Genomic DNA, 12,238 nt, shown 5'->3' on the forward strand with positions numbered 1-12,238 from the left:
TTAGCCTTGTAGCTTCTGTGCAAAACTAAAGAACAAACAGCAGAACTCCTGAGCCACTATATTTGTTTATATCAAACTTGTAAGGCTGACCTTTCAGGATATTTTCACCTTGACATTTACCTGGCTCTTGAGATGTCCTTTCCCACTTCTGTAGTGGGAAGTAAACCTGTAACGCCCCAAGAAGGTTGGATTCTTGGGAGGCAGACACCAGACATCCTTGTAGAGAAAAAGATATGCCTTCAAGGACATTGATAACTAGCTCACTCTCACTCTGAATAACAAAAAAAGGTGGGGAATGGGAAGCCTATCATACTGTCTGCTGTAAATCTGGCAGGCTTTGAAAAATGATGTTCACATTGAACAGCTCCATTCTTTTTAGTCAATTTATTGAGTGTAATATAATACATTTCATGGCTTGAAACAGTTATTGGACCTTTAGTTTCAAGCATTTTGGTCTCCGCCCATTCATAGAGATGGGAGCCAGGTCTTGTGTGACTGGAAATAACTGCATGGTGGCGCTGCAAAGATGGCAGATGAGTGAACAGACTTGCCTGTAAGGACTTTGCTAGTGTACACCTCATTTATTAGTGCTAAATCTTTTCATTGGCCATGTGTTTAGAATGGGTTGGAATTAATTATAGCTGTAGCTAATCAAACCTGCAACCAGACACAATAAGCAGTTCTAATATAGAATTTATAGTGTTATCATGAATCAGAAATAGCATTTACCTTGTGTGTCTTGCTGTATTTCTGAGTAAAACACAATATGACAAATAATAAGACAAAATGTTTTTTTCTGAGTATGTACTTTTCTGGACATCTTTAGTACTTCCATTGTAAAGAGAACCATCTTTAAGAGCAGAGTCTCATGTTTCTGCATGAGCTTCTTGAAGGACCACATTATGAGTGCAGGCCTGGTATGTATGTCTGCTTCAGCAGATACAGTCACTACTGGGAAGCTCCTCTGGCTGTCAGGTTGTTCACCATATGCACCACAAATCTTGTAGACAAAACTGACAGTAGGTGGTGCTCTGAGATAGGAAACACTTCTAAAACAGTGAGAAGAGAATCTTTTTATTCACTCCACATTAACAGTGCTGAATGTGTAGTGGTATTATTCATCCCCCTGTGTCTATACATCTCTTAACGTATCCTGGTTTCTGTGAACTCTAATTTTAGGATCCAGAAAGTAGTTTATATTTATTGAACTAGTAAAAGAGAGGGGATTCTTACATTCAGAGATTCATGTGCTTGATTTGCTTTACTTTACTTTAAAAACACTTTGTTTCATGGGTTTGCTATTAGTATGTTTTTAGTTATTCTGCATTTTTAATATAGTTTTGTGATTAAGGTGATGTTTACGTGGGTTATGTACTAAAACTGTTATATTTCATTTTTACTTGACTGTTTTCCTTACTGTGCTTTTAAGTCTCACACATGTAAACATGAGTTATGTTCTGATTGGCTGCCCTGTATTAAGCCTTATTCAAAAATCAATCCAGACTGAAATAATTCTGTGTTGGGGCTACACTGGTGGAAACTGAATAAGATACGTGTAATTGTTTTTGTGACATCGCAAGAACAATTAATTCAAACCTGGTTATTTTTTGTTACTTAGTTTTCATATATGCTGAAGACTGAACGCTTTTTACAATAATTTAGGATTGTTCTTATGATATAGCCTCATTTACAGTTTATTGTTATTAGTATGTATTTGTTTCTACTCAGTTTATCTGCTGCCATATACTTAAACCCTTTTGTTATACCATGTTGGAAAATGCTTTAAAGATGACAGCGTGGGCATGGCTATGTTTCAGGTGTCAGAGCACTTGTCATTCCAAAATCAGTTGAAGAAGATGAACACCTTCTCCCCCCCCCCAAACCCGTAAAACTGCGCCTAAACTCAGAAGCAAACGAGAGATTCCAGAAGCTGAAGTGTTGATTTGCACAATCCACAAGAAAAGAACAAATGAAAGCTAAGACTGACAGAATACAAACCAAAACCAGTACCATTCTCAAGGTTTTCTTGAGAATTTCCCCACTGTGGGATAATCTACTAATAAAGGATTATCTTATCTTAAATAACTGTAAAGAGTAAGAAAGTAGTCAGTGTCTTTAAAATTGATATATTTTGATTTATTTTATATATATTTTGTGATACACCCACTTTTACATTTTGATTCCCAACATTTTGCATCCCGATTCTGTTATTTTGGCTAAAACTTTTGACACAAAATGCACGGGATGGAAGCAAAGCTAATGGAAGTGGTGTGGACATGCAGGAGATCTGCTCAGGTATTCAGCAGTTATTTTTTGTTTGGCCTTTTGGGAGAACTTTTTATGCCACACTTATTGTTATAGGTCACATTATTCCTTTATTATGAAATGATTTTCAGCTCCTGGTGTTGAAGCACATTAAGAAGTTGTTTTCATGAGATACCATAAAGCACTCTTGACTGCAGGGTTATCCTGGTTATCTCTACTGTCAGTAAGATCGAGGACACCATGGTTGAGTGGCTGACGGTTAGAAAAAAGCTAGAGAGGCTTACTCATCACTTTTATCTTTTCGAAAAGGTGTGAATCTCTCACCTGGCATGTCTTCTGCTCATCATATCAATAAGCTGGTCAGGATGTTTTAGAGCAAAAGGACAGATCAGTCCTTCAGCATTACCAGGTGAATTGCCACAGCAGGTGTGCAGCTCTTCTCAGCTACGCTCTTAATCTTTTGCCACTGGTTCTTTGAACTGATGCTATAAGTAAGACCACTTTTCCCCTAAACTAACATCCAATGCATGGCTCGTTGGTTAGCCATGTTATAATGTGTAAATAGCTTTAATTGTTTTGGGTTTGCATTTAATTTAAGGAATAATCACATGTTCATTTTGGTTGTCTATGCTGCAGCAGACTCTGCCAGTATACAGATCCTGTATACAGTGCATGTTCTCAAAGCTTGGAGAAAGTGCTTGTGTCTCTGAGCTAGAAGAGTTCACCTCAGAGATGGAGAGAAGGCTCATACTGACAAGAAACTGCATGCTCATCGCCGTGGTGAGTTACACACTGCCCCAGTCTGTTAAATAAGGCCCACACAGACATTATTCTCTTTCTAGATATTATCCTAGAGACAATTTCCACATTGATTTTTATCAACTTGTAAAACGACCAATTGCTGCGTTTAAAGGAAACACAACCTCTATCGATGAAGAAAGGACTACAGGCAACTCCTCTTAGAGTTGACTTATATTGGAGCATTGACTCACAGCTGAGTGTTGACTCGTCAATCCCAGCGTTACTGTATCCAAGGAATATGTATTCATTCAACTCCAAAAAGTTCAGAAACAGCAGGATTTCCTCCAACTTTATAGCTGTGTCCAAAACTGTGCCCTATTCACTGTATATTGCTCTACTTTAAGTTCCCGGAAAATAAAACAAATCAGTGTATTGTAACAATCCCACAGTGCACCATAACATAGAGTATACAGATGATGTACACTAAACAGACATGAAACACCCATGATGCATCGAGCTGTTTGGTTTTGTGTGCAGTTTCTCTAAGGAACATTGTTTTTGGACCAGTGGTGCCCGATTGGATGGTTTCCTACTAAATAGGGTAGATTTTGCAACACTTTGCAACAGAGCCCATTAATTAACAATTCATTTGTAAATTAGTAAGATAAACAGTTCATTATTAGGCCATGGTTTGGTTTACTGCTATTGAAATCTGAACATCAGCAGTTTTAGATGTTTACATTTGGTGGCTTGTCATGCATGTTGGCAGATTTTAAAACACATTTTGGCTGAAAACCACTGTAACAATCTGGCAACCCTCTATGCGACGCAACACACATAACAAGGTGTCCAAAGTCATTCACTTCTTGGCGAGTTCTGTTCCTTATGCTCTACATAGGGATCTGGATTTTCTGGGAATAATAAATAGGGCACAGTTTCGAACACAGCTTATGTCCCAGCACCGTTTTTTCAATTCTTCTTCGAGTACATGAAAGAGAGGTTGTATTTAGCTCAACAGCACATATTTTGCAAGTGAAACAGTCAACCTATATTTCTGTGTAAAATCATGTTGTTCTTTAGACACTTTAGTATGGGTCCTCTGTGTGCTCTGCACTGTCACTGTTAAAGATGCTAAAGATGCTACGGAAGTGCAATAAATCTGAGTAAGAGTTGAGATCCTGGGATCTTCAGGACAACAGTCTCTAGAGTTTACTCAAAAGGTGCAATAAAGAAAAACATCCACTAATCCACAGTTCTGCAGGCGGAAAGGCCTTCTTAAAAAAAAGAAGTCAACAGAGAATGGCCAGACTGGTTCTGTAGCTGACAAAAAGGCTACGGAAACTCCGATAACCACTCTGAACAATTTAGGTGAGTTGAAGAGTATCTCGTAAAGCACAACATGTCCAACCTTGAGGTTGATGGGTTCCAACAGCAGAAGACTTTGGGTTCCACTTCTGTCAGCCAAGAACAGAAAGCTGAGGCTGCAGTGATCAAGCTCACCAAAATGGACAGTTGAAGACAAAAAAACACAGCACAACCAGCCTGAGGAACACAGATGACTTATGTCCCCAGTCAATTCAACTCTAGCATGACCAATGTATAAATGAATAATCTTGGTAATTTACAGTAGCAAATTCATATTGTTATTGCATTTTAGATTTTCATTTTACTCCTCATAGAAACAAAAAGAAATCAGCAGTCCAGAGAAAGGCAAAGATCAACCTGGTCAGATACCTACAGGTCACTATAGAGCGCATTTGAGAAAAATGGAAAAAATCAACCACAGGTTTGACCTTTTTGAGACAAAATGACTGGGAAAATAATACATGGAAGATCCTACACCTAACAACTGGGGTTACAAACAGGGCCCAGCCCATTCACCCATACTCTAATCACCCACTGTATTGCAAGCTCTATCCGGTAGGCACCTCCCCTCGTCAGAATTTTGGCTTAATTAAGCCTGCTTCTGCTATTGTCTCTCTCAGTCTTGTTAATCATTTAGCTGCTTGTGGTCAAACAATACAGGAAGGTGACAAGATCCTTAACCTAACAGTTAAGGTTGCTGTGCCCATTATAAACATTGGCTATTTAGGCATTTATACTGAATGAAGGAGAAAGAGGATCCAAACAGTGAGTTGTAGACAGAGCTGGTGGAGATCCTCAAGATCATGTTCCTTGTGCAGAAGACAATGTTCAAGGAGCACAACTGAGTCTACAGATACGTTAAGTATAACAAGATTGAGATATTTATCTATGTGGCGTAGCCTCAGCCATATGGTAGAAAAGAATATAAGGAATACTACAGATGTTATTGGTATTAGTCTCTAGCTCTGTAGAACTCCATATGACATGTCAGACAGTATGACCACAGGCTCCTTGTTTTACTATATTGGCCTATAAAGTGCAGAAAATGATGAAATCAAATAAATGATGTTTAAATATGCTGTATTGATGTTGAACTGTAGTGATGAATGCCTATCTACACCAACCTCTTGCTTACAACCTCTGATTGATAGCATTCTAAACTGATCTGGTCAGTGGGTTGGCTCATGTGACCATAATTTGTCTTCTCCAACAGTACATCTCTCAACAGGCAGCTCACGTTTTCCTCATGCAGTTGACATGACCACATGACCTAAGTTAAATATGGTTCAAATACACTTGCTCCAGTGAGCACCACCAGATGTCTGCTATTTATGTCATCCAGAAAACTCTGTGATTTGTTTTAAGAATGATATGAGTGTTTTGATTTAGAGTAGGCCCAGCTGGAGGTGAGAGTGCTTTATCATGAGCTGCTTACACATCAGATATCACAGCACAAGTCCCTAAAGAGCCATACAGTGGATGTATATTTAAATAACCATTTAGGAAGCTTTTTTTCTAAGAGCGTTGGACAGGGATGAGCTGGAACTGTCAGGCTTCTTATGGGAGCTGTCCGTGGTGCTGATTGTGTAAGGGTTTGCTTAAACTGTCTTCTGCTTCAGTACACTCCACAGCCAGCCTTCAGACTTGTAGAAACAGGTTCCATGTACGCTGTCAGCTTGCTCAAGCAGCGACAGTTTTTATGAGACATGTGAGTAAGGATGATATTTCCAGTTGAGACAGACTGCCTTTTACCTGGTTTCAAGCCAGGCTGAGTGGATTTGTTTTATGCGACAGTGACTTTACCTGCATTGCATTCTTCTTACTTTCTACTGTATGTATGTTTGCTTTATCTGTTCTGATGTGATCTGGAGTTTTCACAAGCAAAAACACTCAACTCAGTACTGTATACACACACACACACACACACACACACACACCGTAAAGTAGCTGAGATCTTGTGAGCTAGTTTGAAGAACAATGCTTAGTTACAGACTTCTGCTGGATGCCCCAAATTCCATCATAATCAAGCACTGCTTTACCAAAACTCCCAAATATTAGCACCACTGATGGGGGACTTGAAAGTCGTTGGTTATCTTCATCTACAGTGGCGTCTTGAGGCGGCAGGTCTGTGTGGCTCAGATCTGAGCCACATTGACAAGGGCCAAACTGTGATGGCTAGACAACTGGATCACTGGATCAGAACATTTCCAAAACATCAGGCAGGTCTTGTGAGGTCAGTACCTGCCAAAAGTTGTCCAAAAAAAGGAAGACAACCAAACAGGCGACAGGCCCATCAGGCCCATGATTCATGTATACTGTAAATTCATGATTTGATGGGAAATTATTCATATAATTTCAAGAGAAATTATATATAATATATAATATAATATAAATATATATATATACTTTCTCTTTAATGGATGATTCCAATCAAACTATGAATGACTTGTTTACATCTCAACAACTGAAATCGTGAACCACAGTTCTGAGGTAAAGATGTGGTATATAGAGCTTTTACAATATGCTACACTTAGTATACTTTATAAAGATCCTTCACACACACACACACACACACATTTATTAAAGAACCATCTACTTAAAGATACTTTAGGGAACCAAACGCGTTCTTCAGAGCAGAACCTTTTTTACTCCTTTTTGTATAGGATTCGCCTTCGTGGGGGCATTTGTGCGCGCGCGCGCGCGCGCGTGTGTGTGTGTGTGTCTGTGCATATGTGTGAGCCCATCTGTTCTGCACATGCTCAGATGGAGAGGCTCGTAGGCCCCTCCCTGCGCGGGAGTGCTGATCTGCAGGCGGATATAGCAAGCAGTGCGTCGCAGAAAGAGAGAGAGGTAGAGTGGGGAAGAGGGAGAGAGCGAGAGAGAGAGCGAGCGAGAGAGAGAGAGAGAGGAGAAAGAGGAGGCTCGCAGCTGCTGGATCCCCGGAGGAGGAGCGGAAAGAAAACGCCACCGCGGGACTGGAGCTGTGCTCAGGTACCTTTACGCACGGACGCACGGCGTTACGCTGATTCCCCACGTCCAGCTTTCAGAATGCAAGACTGGAAGGTGCTATCTGGAGAAGGCTCGTTCACGTTTGATTTACGTCCACTTGGTTACTCTATTTACCGTCAGGCGTCGTGCACGCGGCGATAGGGCTTCGTGCTAAGCATGCAGGTGACCAGGAGGGATCATAGAAATGCAACAGAAGGGAATGCAATTGCAAATGCAGTGTGCTGTGTCCATTCTGCAAGCACATAGAGGCTATAGGTGCTTATAGCTATAGTGCTATTTGACCGCTATTTCTGAGCTGCTGAAAGACTTGCCAAAGTGTCCAGTTGCATTAATAAAAGGTGTGACTGACCAACACCCACGCGCCTTGCAATAAGTTTGGCCACAGGCGGACGCAGCCCTTGTGGGCTAGGTGTGCAAGCCTCTGGATTCAGACTGGCCCAAAATACCATAGGCACAGATTTACATCTGGGATCAGTGTTAACCCAGTGCACTGGTCTGTGTTTGTGTTTCTACATTATAGAACCAGAATGAAGACATTTGTGGTGACCATAACAGTTCTGGTATTTGGTACCATGCTGTATCTCAAAGCTGTGGTTTGGTTTCTCTTATTTCAAGCCAAGTTCCACCATTCTGGTATAGTTATGGTGTTTACGGCCCAGGCTGGGATGCTCTCTGAGGTGTGGAGGCTGAAGGGCTGTGGAGTAGGGCAGGACCTGGGCATGCAGGGCAGATGACATATGCATTCATGCAGTGGCTGCAGTGCCAGGGCTGGGATAGCCTGAGCTGGAGTGGGTGGGGGATGGGAGGAGGGGGTTCTACCCAGCTCTTTGGTGCACTCCTTTCTTCTCTAATGCCAACCGGTGCCTCCTCTCTTCTGACTCGCTTGCTTTCTTATACTTACCCCCTGTGCTTTCTCTCATGTTCTAACTCTCCATCTCTCCATCTCTTCTTCACATCCCTCTTTATCGCCAGTTTTACTCCCCCCCCACCCCCCTCTATTTACTTATCTATCTATCTCTCTTTTCTTTCTTTCCATTTCTGTCTCTCTCTGTGGCCGGTGTGTTGAGCGGTTAACAGCCTCTCTGTCCCACAGGACCTTGTTTGCAGAGTTCACAGTATCTGTGTGGGCCTACACGCTTATTTGCAGACTAAAATACCATTTAGTCCCACTCTGTGTAACGCCAAGACCCTAAACCACGTCAATTTGCCAGTCTGCTTGTAAAGTTTTATGAGCATGCGGTCTGTAAGCTAGCCATGAGAGAGTGTGAGTTAAAGCAGGGGGTAAACGCCTCACTGTTGGCCAAGACACCAGCATCTTACAGCCAATTTAACCCCTTAAACATCAGCCTCGTTATTCAGTTAGTAAGTTTAGTTTAGTAAGTACTATCAATTATACTGTAACATACTATTTAGATGAATACATGGATAGATAGACTGTAGACTATTAGGGATAATATACCAAAACATAGCATGTATACAACATTAGATTTAAACATGGCACGCAAACCTGACACGTACATGCAAAAAGACAAACCTGCAAAAAAAAAAATCAATCCTGCAATGGGTTTTTAATGGGAATTATAGGCCCATTGCTGCTTTAACTCAGAGATGTTGGTGGGCTTTCTGGCATGAACTGCTGTTTTTGGGTTGTTCCACAACTTGTCTATTGGTCTAAGGTCTAGACTTGGACTTTGCCATTCCAAAATCTTACATTTCTTCTGCTTTTAACCATTTGTATTGTTTACTTGTGTGTTTAGGGTCATTGCCTTGCTGCATGGTCCACCTTTGGTTAAGCTTCAGTTCACAGACAGATACCCTGACATTCAGAATTTACAGGTCCATTAGTAATGGCAAGCCAACCTGTTGCCAAAGCAGAGACGTAGGTAGCTCCAAACAATGGTACTGCCACCTCCATGCTTCACAGTTGGGATACGGTTCTTATGCTGGAATGCAGCATTTGCTTTGTGCCCAACATAATGCAGTTCATTTAAACCAAAAAAGCCTATTTTGGATTCATCTGTCTCCAAACAGTCTCATCCACACTGTCTTGAGCAAACCTCCCACAGGCAGCAGGGTTCTTTTTGGAAAATGGTGGCTTCCTTCTTGGTGTATTTCCTTGTACACCGTTCTTGTTCAGTATTTGCCAGATGGTGAACTCATGAAGACTGACATTACTCAGTGTAAGAGAGGCCTGTGGACCGTTAAACGTTACCCTTCTCGTGCTATTATTCTCCGCACCCTTGGAGGGATGTTTGCTGAACAGACAGTCTTTGGGAGAGTAACAGAGGTGCTGAATGTCCTGTGTTTATGTATTATCTGCCTTATGGTGGCTTGGTGGAGGCTAAACTCTTTAGAAATTATTTTGTAAGTTTATGGCATGGTGAGTATCAATAATTCTTGTTTGGAGGTTCTTAGGAATCTCCTTTGATTAAAACATGGCACACTTCCATAAACCTGTGTGGAGAAGACCAGATATGAGACATTAAAAATAGTTAGGGGGGGCTGCTGAAATGTCATTCCTCAACAACTTCACTCAAGCCTTTTCCGACAACAATATTTAATGGTAATTTAATGTTTTAGTCAGTAAATGCAAACTGTAATGTTTTTGCATTATTTATCCTATTGGGTTATTTTGATCTACATTTAGGGATTAGATGGAAGATCTGGTCACATTTCATAACAAATGTATACAGAAATAGAGAAAATTGGGTTTACAGACTTGCTAGCAGTGCTGTATGTCTAGTTCTGGTTGTGATGATGGCAGAATAATAGCACTAGTAATACATATAGTAGTAGTACAGTAATTGCAGACTACTATTATTCGAGTTCCCACACTTAGAACCGTTATTACTGAGAAAGGGTCCAACTGTAAGGGGTTAAAACCTTCTAGATCAGTGTGGTGTTTCCACAGTGTGTGTCAAAATGTACAGTATGAGGCCACCGTTTAGTGTCTGTGAGGCAATGCTAACTGCCTGCTTCTTAAGTAGCTGCTACTCGGCCTTCACTTTTGGTATTAAGGCCCATGAGTGTAATCTCCACCCGTAAGCTTCAGCACTCCCTACCTGTGGCCTGAGCTGAGCAATGGAAAGACAGACAGAGAGAGAGAGAGAGAGCGAGCGAGAGAGAGCATGTAAATGTGAAGTGGTCTCACTGATGTCACGAGCCAGTGACGAGATGAGGCCGGCACCATCTGCCACGCTGGCTTCCCACTGCACTGCTTTCATTTCCCCAGGTGCTCCAGTCAAGACTGCAATGGAGTCAAAGTCAGCCCAGCACCACTAGCATGAAAACCACAGTTAACATATGCTTCTTAATCCTGTATCAAAAGACGGAGCAGATGCAAAGTTGAGAATTAGAAAGAAATGAAGTCGATTAGTCATCCCTTTTATCATCTTTATCAGCAAAATGTTGGGGTCTGAATGTGACCCCTATGCTTATATAGTAGATATTTAATTATGTATGGTAGTTACTAGGTAAGAAGTCCCAACCTTAGTAACAGAACAACAAGTCTAGAGACTGCAAATGTGTTGATGTGTAGCAGCTGTTACTAGGTTGGACAAGCTTCACAGAGTGTTGCAAAAATGCAATTCAGAGTATTAAAAACATGAGCAATGCTGGTTTAAAGTCACTACATGTTGACAATGTTGACTCTCTTACACCTCTGGAGCTGGACTGTGTTGTCGTAGCTTATTAATATAGGCAAGTTGGAAATGACAACAGCATAACAATGCTGTCCAATGAAAAACATGTATCTCCAAAACGGTGACTTTATAAGAGTAGGCAAAACTGCTCTTTACCTTGAATGAAGGTTGATGTAAAATAAAAGTTTATTCCAAGTAATTTAGAGCATTTCTATTTGTCTGTTCATCCAGAACCATTTACATAGTGTACAAAGCAGGGTTCAAATGATGGAGAAAACTAAAAATGGGCAAAAATGGAGATTTATGGTTTTCATTGGACAGTAGCGATATACACATAGTGGTGTAACGGTTAGTGGATAATCTGTGATCCGTGCGGATTGCCCTCCACAGTTTGGGGCGCATGTGAACCACTGATTAATTGCCCAAATTTAGCAGTGTGGAAAACAGCACATATGAGCAGCTGTCTGTCACTTGAATGAAGCGCGTGGAAACAGTCGTTACAGTTTATACACATTGTGCCATGAGAGTCAAAAGGCAACACGGCCAGGCATTTGTAGTTCCATAATGGTGGTGTGTGAGTGGAGAGCAGAGTTCTATTAGTGTGAGGTTTGGGAGTCTTATATGGACATGGGCTGAGTGTAAAAAGGAGAAATCTTCAAGGGAGTCAACCTCAGAACAACAGACTTCACTGTGAACTTTTAATGTGGAACATTAAAATAAAAAAATACATACTTACAAAATAAAAATAGGATATAATTAAAGTAAAAATAAAAATGGCAAACTAATAAAAACCAACAAACAGACCATGCCAAAATAAAAGTCACTAATACAAACAAACAAAAAAACATGTAAAAATAAGTAATTAATACAAATACTTAAACACAAAATACTCCCTTTTTTCGTTTTTGCTTTATCCGAAAATGATCCATTCCATGACTCAAAAACTGTTATCTGATCCAAACAAACAAAAGTTAAAGGCGTTTTTTTTTGTTAAGCATAAGCAAGGTTTGAAATCATCTCAGACTGTATGGAGCACGTTGTCCAAACTGCCCCCTTGCATGTGCCTTCAAAAATACCTCATGAGGAAGATTTGAGACTGCAGAATGACATCAGTCAGATATTTTGTCATTAGTGCAGAAGCAGTGGACGAAGAGCTGAAGTCATAATTAATCAGACCGGAGGCCTGGGAGTGGAGATGAATAATTCACTGCAGCTCC

At 40.8% G+C, this 12,238-nt stretch overlaps 1 protein-coding gene across 1 annotated transcript in view; it reads left to right on the plus strand.

The window, feature by feature from the left end:
• The first annotated feature begins 7,270 nt into the window (after window positions 1–7,270).
• Window positions 7,271–12,238, plus strand: part of capn5b (calpain 5b) — a 49,989-nt gene continuing 45,021 nt past the window's right edge. The window contains exon 1 of the mRNA XM_072662097.1: window positions 7,271–7,362. The gene's annotated coding sequence lies outside the window, so the exon portion shown is untranslated. The remainder of the gene's footprint in view (window positions 7,363–12,238) is intronic.

Source organism: Salminus brasiliensis, chromosome 18 (assembly GCF_030463535.1).
Source record: "Salminus brasiliensis chromosome 18, fSalBra1.hap2, whole genome shotgun sequence".
Lineage (NCBI taxonomy): Eukaryota > Metazoa > Chordata > Actinopteri > Characiformes > Bryconidae > Salminus > Salminus brasiliensis.